This window comes from Callorhinus ursinus, unplaced genomic scaffold (assembly GCF_003265705.2).
Source record: "Callorhinus ursinus isolate GAN/ISIS: 27379988/994484 unplaced genomic scaffold, GSC_fseal_2.0 scaffold129, whole genome shotgun sequence".
NCBI lineage: Eukaryota > Metazoa > Chordata > Mammalia > Carnivora > Otariidae > Callorhinus > Callorhinus ursinus.
Window position 1 is genome coordinate 473,618 of NW_027397191.1, and position 10,923 is coordinate 484,540.

General features: G+C 46.2%; 3 non-coding genes across 3 annotated transcripts; 1 reads left to right on the plus strand and 2 right to left on the minus strand.

Annotated features, from left to right (window-relative positions):
* Nucleotides 1-1,321: 1,321 nt before the first annotated feature.
* Nucleotides 1,322-1,404, minus strand: TRNAL-UAA (transfer RNA leucine (anticodon UAA)). The gene has a single exon. It is a non-coding gene; the product is annotated as a tRNA-Leu (tRNA).
* A 4,323-nt stretch (nt 1,405-5,727) lies between these two features.
* On the plus strand, nt 5,728-5,801 carry TRNAT-AGU (transfer RNA threonine (anticodon AGU)). Its single transcript has one exon. It is a non-coding gene; the product is annotated as a tRNA-Thr (tRNA).
* Nucleotides 5,802-7,138: 1,337 nt separating this feature from the next.
* TRNAV-CAC (transfer RNA valine (anticodon CAC)) lies at nt 7,139-7,211 on the minus strand. The gene has a single exon. It is a non-coding gene; the product is annotated as a tRNA-Val (tRNA).
* Nucleotides 7,212-10,923: the final 3,712 nt, after the last annotated feature.

Sequence of the window (10,923 nt, forward strand, 5' to 3'; positions counted from 1 at the left end):
GCCATCAAGAAGAATGAAATCTTGCCATTTGCAATGACCTGAATGGAACCAGAGAGTATAATGCTAAGCAAAATAAGTCAGTCAGAGAAAGACAAATGCCATATGATCTCACTCATATGTGGAATTTAAGAAACAAAGTAGATGAACATAAGGGAAGGGAGGGAAAAATAAGACAAAATCAGAGAGGGAGACAAACCGTAAGAGACACTGAACTCTAGGAAACAAACAGGATTGCTGGAGGTAACTGGGTGATGGGCATTAAGGAGGACACGTGATGTAATGAGCACTGGGTGTTATATGCAACTGATGAGTCACTCACCTCTACCTCTGAAACTAATAATACTGTATATGTTAATTAAATTGAATTTAGATGAAAAAATATGGTGTTGGCATTACTGGCAGTTCTCTGGAAATAAGGTAGAGTTAGATCTATATTTCACATATTAAAACACAGGAAAAATTGGATAAATCAAAGATATAAATACAAAAAAGAAATGAACATTCTAGAAGAAAGCATGGCATTCCTCTGTCACTCTTTTTGATCTAGTGGGGAAAGGCACACCTAAGCCAGACATTGAACCAGAAGACTCATCACTTTGGCCACAGACCCAAATCACTGCAAAATTCTAGGGCAAATAACAAACTGGATTATCGGTGACATATCAGAATGAGGCTTGATTGATTCATATTTAAAGAGCTCCTATAAATCATAAGAAAAGACCTAACAACCAATAGAAAAACGAGTACACAGGAAAGGAAATACAGGTGGCTCATAAACTTAAAAAATGCTCAACAACACTAACCCCAGAAAAGCAAAATCAAACTCCACTGAGGGACCATTTTTAGATTTCAAAGCACTCATGTTCTGCTGGTGACGGTTCACCTCTGCTTTCCGGGGCGAGCTGGAGGGGCAGCCCCAGCCGAGCTCTGACGACCACCGTTAGAAACAGTAAGAATCCCCTGGCAGGTGGTTCTCGCTTCGCAGGGGCCACAGAGAACGAGGGCTTCCTTCCTGTGGCTTCAAGGGCAAAGCCTCCAAGTTTCCATCCGCCTTGCAACTGAAGGGCCTGGAGTATTAAAATCTCATTAGGAACACTGCGGACACGGTGAGTTTTCCTGGTTGGCAATTTGATGGGGGCGGGGCAGAAAGTAGCTCACGGAGGTACTACTGTTTAGTCCTCCTCCTGCTCGAAGGCAGAGCAGGGTAACATTTTCTAATAATACTTTTCACTGTTTTCGCGGAGGGATGGAAAAAGCAGACCCGGAGGTTGCCAAGGGCTCGCCTGCTCCCGGGAAGGGCTGCAGAGGCGAAAACCTGCTTTACCGGGAGTGGGGTTCGAACCCACGCGGGCACACGCCCATTGGATCTTAAGTCCAACGCCTTAACCACTCGGCCATCCCGGTGGCTGGGCTCTTGCCCTCGGCAATTCGTTTTTTATTGGATCCAATGTATTCGCGCTGCGCGTGAAGAAAACACGGAATTATTTCTGTTTCTGTGGAACTGCACGAGGAGGCCTGTGATAGAGAAAACACAGCACGCTTCTTGTGCTTTCGGAAAGCGCCCACTTTCCCCCGAGCTCCCCTCGCTAGATCAGCGCCTGTGTTTCAGAGAAATCGCTCTTTTTCTTTGATACGAAAAGGAAAACGCGTGGGGAGGGGCAGAGAGTAGGAGAAAGCCCCGCCTGGGCGCACCTGCTTCCTCTGGCCGCGGCAGACGCCGCCCGGATTCTGCCAGAAGACACCAGGGTTTTCCTGCTCTCGTCCACCCCCCTGCAGAGCCCCCGGGCTGGAGGCTGCAGGGCTGCGCCCCGAGGGACGGGAGGTGAAAATGAGCAAGCCCTGGTGGGGGTGGGGTGGGGTGGAAATCCCTAGGGGACACAGTTCGAATTCGTGACTTTGATTTTAATGACAGGACACTTTCCCCGACACCCAGTATCCACAAAGGAGCGCACTGAGCCCAGTGTGGGCTGCAAAGACAATAGCCCCCCCCCAGAACTCCGATATAGGGTGGACCCCAAGAATCCACCAAGCACACTCCGCTAACTGACGTCAACCGTGGGCTGAATGCACTCAATCACGGGCGCTAAGAGTGGTCGTGGGGAATTTAAGAATCCATGAAAGAAGCTCCCAGATGGGACATTTGGGGTCTCTGGAGGACACAGAGCTGAAATGAAATCCTGTAGCACAGGCTGGAATATAATTAATTAATTTATAGAACAATACCGAGCACCCCGAGTGTGCCAGGGCGCGCAGGGCGCCTCAGGCAGCCGAGGGAAGGTACCGCAGGATGAGGGGGTTATGGCAGGGGTACAAGACAAGCAGAGGGTCCGAAGATGACTCTTCCCAGAACCTCAGTTGATGAAGAAGCCTAACCCTCATTTTGAATGTTCAGACTGACTGGATCCCCATCCAGATCTTTCTCCTTGCCTGATAAATTCAGGAATGGCCGCCATAAGTGTGGTGGTTGAGGTACAAGGAATGGCCCCCATAAGTGTGGTCTTTGTCCCGCTCTGGGTTCTGTCTCTGGCCAGATCAAGGGTCAACTCCTAGAAAGGAGACATTGCCTAAGAGAGTCGTGCACCGCCCTGAAGGAAACGCAGATCTCTCAGTGCTGGGGTGAGAACTGGGCTGGGGATGGGGTTGTGCATGACTGCAGGGTTCCAGAAGAAACAGATCAGAGAGAGAGTCCATCAGGTATGGACAGACACAAAGGTTTCCAAAATATCCCATTACTGTTGTTCTTCACACGGGCTACACGGTAGAACCAGCTATTAAGTTTGATTCTTAAGTGTGAAAGTAAAGAATAAAGCTACCAGAAGTATATGAAGGAGAATATCCTCATGTGCCAGTGAGCAGAGAACTTTTAAAAACTTCAAAAGCACAAATAACAAAGAAATACAATTCTAGTATTTGCTTCCATTAAAATGAAGAATATGTAAAATAAAGGCCATAATAGAAACATCAATAGATAAATGTGATCATGGGAGAGTATATTTAAATTGTCCCCAAATAGCAGGGGCGAGATGGATAATTAGATGATACAATAGCAAGAAGCCATGAAAAGCAGCAAGATCAAAAGGAAATGGACAAAGTATAGGACAAGCAATTTAGGAGAGAGATACATGCAAACTAACAAGTATTATGCAAAAATTTCTCAAATCATTAATCACCACAGACATAAAAAGTAAAAAGAGATGGTACTCTATCGCCATTCGATTGGCAAAAGTAAAAAGTGGAGTAAAACCCATTATCGTAGGACTAGGAATTAAAGAACCCTCGAATCCTGCTGGTGGGATCTGAAATTGAGGATGTCCTCCTGGAGAACTTCTTACTCTGGTGGAGGCTGTCCCCGTTCTAGCATGGAGCTACTCTGCTCCTGCTTCTGAATCTTCCTCGCCTCTTCCCACCCCTCAAATCCTACCCGTGACACAGGCACACGGAAGGAAGTTAGTGTCAGCAATGGGTGCGTCTTGTGAAATTGGAAGAAACTTTGCTTTTCATTATTAGGCAGTGTAAATGCATACTTTAGAATAGTATGCACGTTCATTCTGTAGTAACAGAGAACGTGACCATGGAGCAACACGGATGGAACTTAAAATTCTAACACTGTGGCAAAGGAGCTCTGCCAACAGTGGCGCCTTCTGTTTCCACCTGTGAAGCCTTCGCGGGGGGAGGCACTGCCCTCCCCTGTACACGAGGATGCTAGACACAAATATGGGACTAGCGGAATATGTTCTGACACTTGCTGTCAGTGCAGGACCTTGGTCCCTGACCCAAAGAAGTGATGAGCCTTACAAAGGTTTTAGCTTGTTGCCTAGAGGCACTTTCTAGACCTCCGCACACCCAGGGGCGGCGGGGTGGGGGTGGGGGTGGGGAATCTGAGCCAAGCAGCGTGTCTGAACTGGGGGCACAAAGATAGTATTTCAGGGAGGCCAATGCAGTTAGCTTATTTGGAACAGCGTACGAGAGAGGAGAAAGCTGCCGAGAGAGACAGAGAGGGAGCCCCAGTGTTGGCCGAGGGGCTTTCTTGCACCTTCAGTGGAATACTGGTTCATGATCAAGTGGGGTTAAAACTCCACGAGGCTGGGGAAAGAGCCCCTGGAAAAAAGCAAGCTGCTTACAAAGTGCTGGAAATAGCTCCCAGCAGCTGCCCTGAAGAGTTGCGCTTCCTGCACTGTTTTGGAATGTGGACAGCAAACCTCCCAGCCGCCAATGTAGCCAGAGACTTCCGGTCAATGGCGCTGGCTTGCTTAGCCTTTCTTGCTGTTCATAGTGAAACGGGAGATGGGAGATTTAAGCTAAGGGAAGAACTGTTAAATACAAATGAGTGAGAGTTTACAGGGTTGGAAAAAGAAGCTGTTTCTTTTTCCCAGCGGCTCCAGGTGAAAGCCGGTGCTAAGATTAAGAAATGCCTTTCAGGCACACATTGTGAAATCTTTTGTTGGCAGTCCCAAGTGAGTTCGGTGATCGCTCAGCAGAAAACCAAACCTCTAAGGATCTTCGGGGCCTGCCCTGCGTACCCTAGCCTCGAACCCGCAAATCTGAGGGGTGGGCCTGCCAGCACCTTTATAGGAAGCCAAGGTAAACAAGGGCTTATTTTCATCAGGTTTGCAAATGCAGTTTATATTTAATACAGAGGTGGGAAAACTTTTTCTTCAGTGGGCCAAACAGTAAATATTTTAGGCTTTGTGGCCCAAACAGGGTCTGTTGAAACGACTCACATCTGCTACTGAAGCAGGGAAGTGGCCACAGATAATAGGAAAAGAGTAAGTGTGGCTATGTTCCAATAAAACTACAAAAACAGGGAGCTGGCCAGATATGGCCTGTGCGTCAGAGTTTGCAGGCTCCAGATCTAAAGGAAGACGCTCCAACAACGTTCGTGACATCACAGGGGTGTCAAGAGAACGGCGGTGAACACTGACGGCTGGAGTGAAAAGGGAAGGAGGGACAGCACGAAATGAAAAGAGGACCCCAAGCCTCCCAGACTGCGATGGGAAGGAGACTTAGTAAGAGAAATGTCGTATGAGCAGGATGGATGATTCCGGGGGGGGGGGAGCCCAGAGTCCAGGAGGACAGTTCCCAGACAGCACGACTGAGTCCCACTCAAGTGGCATCATGTGCCCACTGGCTTCTGGAATTGCTGTAGATGATGTGTCCCCGGTTATGTTCTCTCTGCCTGGGAGGGTGTACAGCAGCTTAGCCGCTGCTTCCTCTGCCTGTCTGTGGGAAGACACGTGACTTGTCCCTTCAGGCCATAGCTGCTCCAGTCACGAAGAGGCCTGCTTGAGCATTCCCACCGAGGAACTTCGTCTGAGCCTTCCCCCGATCTAGATGATGCCATCCTGGATTTCACGTTGATGTGACAAAGGAATCCCACTGGGAGGGAGGGAGTAGTGTTTTGGCATGTGGGAGAGACAGCATCATTGGAGGTCAAAAGTTAGGGGGACATATGGATAAAATCAGGGCCTCGTTTCTACTATCACTCACCCACAGAGTTGGAAGGGCAGGCTCACTGCTGGTCCTAAGGGAAGTGATGGGTCTCAGCACCAAGCAAGATGGGATTCTCAACCCTGTTCTCGTTCCACAGAGGGAGCATTCTTCTTTGGTTCTGACTGGGGTCCAGGTTCACCTTCTTGCTAGATCCTAAAGAAATTGCTGAAATAAGAACACAGATTAATGTGTGAAATTTTTTTAAAACAATATGTGACAAGAGAAGGTAGGCCGTGGGGCTCCGTGGCTTAGTTGGTTAAAGCGCCTGTCTAGTAAACAGGAGATCCTGGGTTCGAATCCCAGCGGGGCCTTTCCCTTTGTGGTTTTAATGAAAACTTCGGTTTATTGCAGAGTGGAGCCTGAGACACCAGTCTGCCTACCTGAGGCACTTTATAGAAGAGTTGGAGAATTATTCACCATGAATTAGCAAAGTCTATGCTATGAACTAGACTTGAGCTATGGTTTCCTAGTTTTAAACTTTTGTAGCTACTCTCCACATTTCCTAAGAAACGTGCAGTCTCCCTTCACATTTTGCTTTGAATATAATTCAAAAAGACAAGAAAAAAGAGATAAAATGTGCATATTGTATAAATTGAGTGCTGTAATATGACCCCTCCTTCTCCCATGATTCTGCATTCTAGGACATCACTGAATATTTTGAAAAGTAGAGCAAAATGATGGAATCTTGAAAGAGTAAGAATGATTAGTGATGAAACATATGGAAACAAAACACAAGGGAAAACAAGAAAGCTAAACAAGGGACGGGACCTGAAGGACTCAGATGAAAAGAAAAGGCTGAAAAAAATGCGTCAGACCCTACAATAAAGTTTTAATGCGTTAGTGGATCTTTTTCTTTTGATATTCTAGGGCGTGTCGTAAAGTATTACTATAGTCTACAGAGGCATCCCCTCACCCTCAGGAATGTGCGCATTTCTGTCGAGCAGAGGGTGGGCTTGTTCTCAGCTTCTTGCTCCTCCCTGTAAGGAACGCTGAACTTGGATGATTGCTCCTTTTGTGAGCTTTTGGGAGAACTTCTTACATTACTTATGGTCCCAGTGCAAAATGAGAACGCAGGGCTTTTTAAAAAAAGTTCCTGAGATTTTCCAACGGGCCATCGCGGAACATTACATCAAGGGTCTGGTCTGGTGCGCATGCACAGGTTGCGAGGGCGAAGCCAGCCCTCTCTGGGAGTGCCATTTTTTCCCGCAGACTGGATTTTAAAGGACACCTAAAAGTGGAATGGAATCCCAAGTGATGGTCCACGATATCAAGTAGTTTTAGGGGAGAGCTCGAAGGTACTGACGCGGGAATGTTACACCATACAGACAAACCCTGTGAAAACAAACTTGGTGGAAGAGTCTTCTCTCCAACTGAATTTTTTTCTGGCTCATGTTCTTGTCTCAAGCGACTCCTCCTTCCAGGTCCCAGTAAATGTCACCTGGCCTTGGCGACAGGGCGCACAGACCCCTTGTCCCGGCGCGTCCCCGTGACTGTGTAACTTGGGCTTTATTCCACGTAGCAAGGCTGCGCGCATGGATGCCCTTGATAGGTTTGAATGGGAGGCTGGGTCAGAAAGGGTGAGAGGTGTCCACGAAACGTGATCTAAACGCGAGAGAGAAAGAAAAGCTAACCCGCCACGGGGCACGCGTGTTTCCGCCCGGTTTCGAACCGGGGACCTTGCGCGTGTGAGGCGCACGTGATAACCGCTACACCACGGAAACCCCTGAGCGCGCACGGGCGCTCTGGTAGCGCGCTCCTCGGCTGCCTGCGTTCAGCCGCGCTGGTTCCTAAAACCCTGGGGTCTTCTCCCCACTCGGGTCTGTTTCGGAGTCGTTGTCTGCAGCCGCATTTTCAAGCCGACCCAAAACCAGCACCACGCCGAGGTCAAGAGGTATCCGACTCCCAGATATTAAGTATTTAAGTTCTAGGAGCCTTCTGCTAAAACCATGACCAGCGCCGGAATAATCTCAAACATCCTGGCGCTGACCAAGCTGGCATCTTACTCCGGCATCTCTCGGAATTCCTTCCCACCGGCTCACCCAGCATGGAAATGATTGCCGAACTCTGCTGGGTTTACCTTCAGACTCCGCGAAACGCCCCCCCCTTCTTTATGGGTCCCTAGTTCAGGCCCCTGATAGCTGTTCTTGCCCCTCTCCGCACAGCCCCCAGGCATGGCTCTCAGTCTATTCCCTGCCTACCTTGAAATTCAAAACTTTACTTCCTTTCGTCAAATTCCGCAAACAGAAACCATTTTCTTTCCTAATATAGGTTATTTATTATTTTTTAATAGAGTTTTTTTTTTTTAAAGAGCTGTTTCACGTTCACAGAGCACAAGGTACAGACATTTGTTGAGAGTTCTTATCCTGAAAGGAAGTTGGATTTTGTTGAATGCTTTTTCTACATCTTTTGATCTGATCATGTACTTTTTCTCGCTTAGCCTGTTGGTGTGATGGATTCCATTAAGTGATTTTGAATGTTGAACCAGCCTTGCACACCTGGAATAAATCCCACTTGGTCCTGGGATATTCTTTTTGTACGTCATTGGATTAAATTTGCTACTATTTTGCTGAGGATTTTAGTATCTGTGTTCATAAGAGATACCTGTCTGGAGGCGTCTGTTCCTGTAATGTCTTTGTTTGATATTTGTATTAGGGTAACCTGACCTCATTGAGTAAGCTTTGAAGTATTCCCTCTGCTTCTGTCTTTTGAAAGAGATAATAGAGAATTGGTATAATTTCTTCCTTAAATGTTTGGCAAAATTCACCATGAACTTATCTGGGCCTGAAATTTCTGTTTTGGAATGTTATTAATTACTGATTCAATTTTTTAAATACATGTAGGCCTGTTCAGATTATTTCTTTCTTCTTGTGTGAGTTTTGGCAAATCTTGTCTTCACAATTCCAATTGGTCCATTTCATCTAGGTTATCCACACTGTGGGCATAAAGGTTGTTCATAATAGTCCTTTATTATCCTTTTAGTATGCATGGGATCTGTAGTGATGTCCCCTCTTTCAATTCTGATATCATTAATTTGTGTCTTCTCTCTTTTTTTCTTAGTTAGCCTGGTGAGAGGCTGATTGATTTTATTGACTCAAAGAACCAGCTTTTGGTTTCAATGATTTCCTGTTTCTAATTTCTGCTCTAATTTTTCTTTATTTTTTTTCCTGCTTACTTTGGATAATTAGGACTTCTTTTTCTCCTTTCCTTGAATGGAAGCTTAGATGATTCATTTCAGATCTTTCATTTCAAATATATGGATTCAATGCTATACATTTCCCTATAAGCATTTCTTTCACCGTATCAAAGAAATTTTGATAATTTGTATTTTCATTGTCATTTAATTAAAAAAATTTTTAAATTTCTCCTGAGAATTTTTCTTTGTCCGATGTGTTATTTAGAAGTGTGCAGTTTAGTCTCCAGGTATTTGGGGATTTTCCTGCTCTCTGTTATTGATTGCTACTTTGATTTCATTGTGGTCTGAGATCAGACATGTATGATCTCAATTCTTTTAAATGTGTTAAGGTGTGTCTTGTGGCTCAGAATGTGGTCTATCTTGATGAATGTTCCATTTGAGTTTAAGAATGTGTGTTCTGCTGTTGTTGGATAAGCTGTCTGGAGATGCTGATTTCGTCAAGGGAGAATCGAACCCCTTATCATTCTATAATGCTCCTTTCTATCCCTGATAATCTTCCTTGGTCTGAAGTTGGCTCTGTCTGAAATTAATATCATTACTCCTTCTTTCTCTTTACTAATGTTAGCATGGTATACCTTTCTCCATTCATTAACCTTTAGTCTATAAATGTCCTTATATTTAAAGTGGGTTTCTTGTAGACAAAATATAGTCTTGTTTCTTGGTCCACTCTGACAGTCTCTGTCTTTTAATTGGTGCATTTAGACCATTGACATTTAAACTGATTCCTGATAGAGTTGGATTAATATTTCCCATAATACTTCCCAAATTTTCTATTTGATGCCTTCGTTTTTCATTCTTATTTTTGTCTTCTACTCTTTTTCTGTCTTTTGTGGTTTTAGCTGAGCATTTTATATTATTTCATTTTCTCTCACTGACAGACTGAGCCCACAGCACACAGCGCTTCCGGTCTGTCCCCTCACACCTTGAATGACTCCAGAAAGAACTGTGAATCGCGGACCTTATTTAAGAAGTCTCTAGGGAAAGCCAGACCCAACAGGGGAGGAAATGATAAGGGCGGTAGAGGGACCTCAGCAAGCCGTGAATACAGCATCACTTCTAGCCAGGTAAACGTAAAACCCCACACTGCAAGCCTGTTGACCCCAGTTCCTTTCAGCAGCACTCGTGTTTGGCTTTCAAAAAATGACAAGTCATGATGAAAGACAAAAACACAATTTTTAGAGACAGAGAAGGCCTAAGAATTAGATTCTTAGTGGAAATTTTTGGAGTCATCAGACCAGGAATTTAAAACAACTATGATTAATGTACCCCAAGGGCTTTCAGGGGAGAGAACAGTTTTCTTTCCCCTCTGAGGGTCCCTGGCTGGGTCTGGAAATTAGACTGACAGAGACTGATGCACAGGAGGAATGCACACACATTTATGTGAGTTTTACGGGGCGGGGGGCCTTCCTGAGGAAGGAAGATTCAGAGACAGGGCTAAAGCTGAGGGCTTTTATGTGGGATTTCATGAAGGAGGCGGGAGGCCTTGCCTGGAGAGGAGCCAGGATAAGAATGATGGCGGACTTCTCCTCAGAAACCATGCAAGCACGAAGAGTGGAGTCAAATGTTTAAAGCATTGAGAAAAACTACTACCAGTGTGGAATTCTGTTACAGTGAAACTATCCTTCAATGTGCCGAAGAAGGAGCCTTTGTCAGACGAACAAGAGTAGAAGGAATACATTGTCATAGATGGGCCTTGCGAGAAAAGAAGTACTTCACAGAGAAGGCAGACGGAGTCTGCAGAAGCTACGGAAGAACACCCCAGAAGGAATACAGGAAGGAGACTGTGCCCAGGTACCTGGTGGGCAGTCTCCTGGGTCTCCCGAGGCCTCCAGGTCACAGGGACCCTGTGGGCCTCAGGCAGCAGGGGATGGGTAACAACATGAGCTGCTGAGTCTCATCCCTAGATGGTAAGTGCCGGGCCCCCAAATCTCGTGGTCCTGGGTCACGTCTGGGGGGGACCTGGTTCTGTGTTGCTGGGGATCCATCTTGTGCACTCGAATTCCTCAGCTTTCTCCCGGTCTGCAGTGTCTTCCTAACCTCGACTCTCTGCCTCAGGCTGCCTGCGTGTTTCTTCACGAAGGAAAAAACTAAGAAAGAATGGCTGGAGCCAGGGGTGGTAGGATGAGACCACCCCCGAATCTGCCACTTTGGCGTGAGGATTATTTTGACCTGAAGGCACCGGAGAAGCAGCAAGAAAAGCTCTCTGCCCTCCCCCCACGGGCCGCAAAGCAGGACAGAAA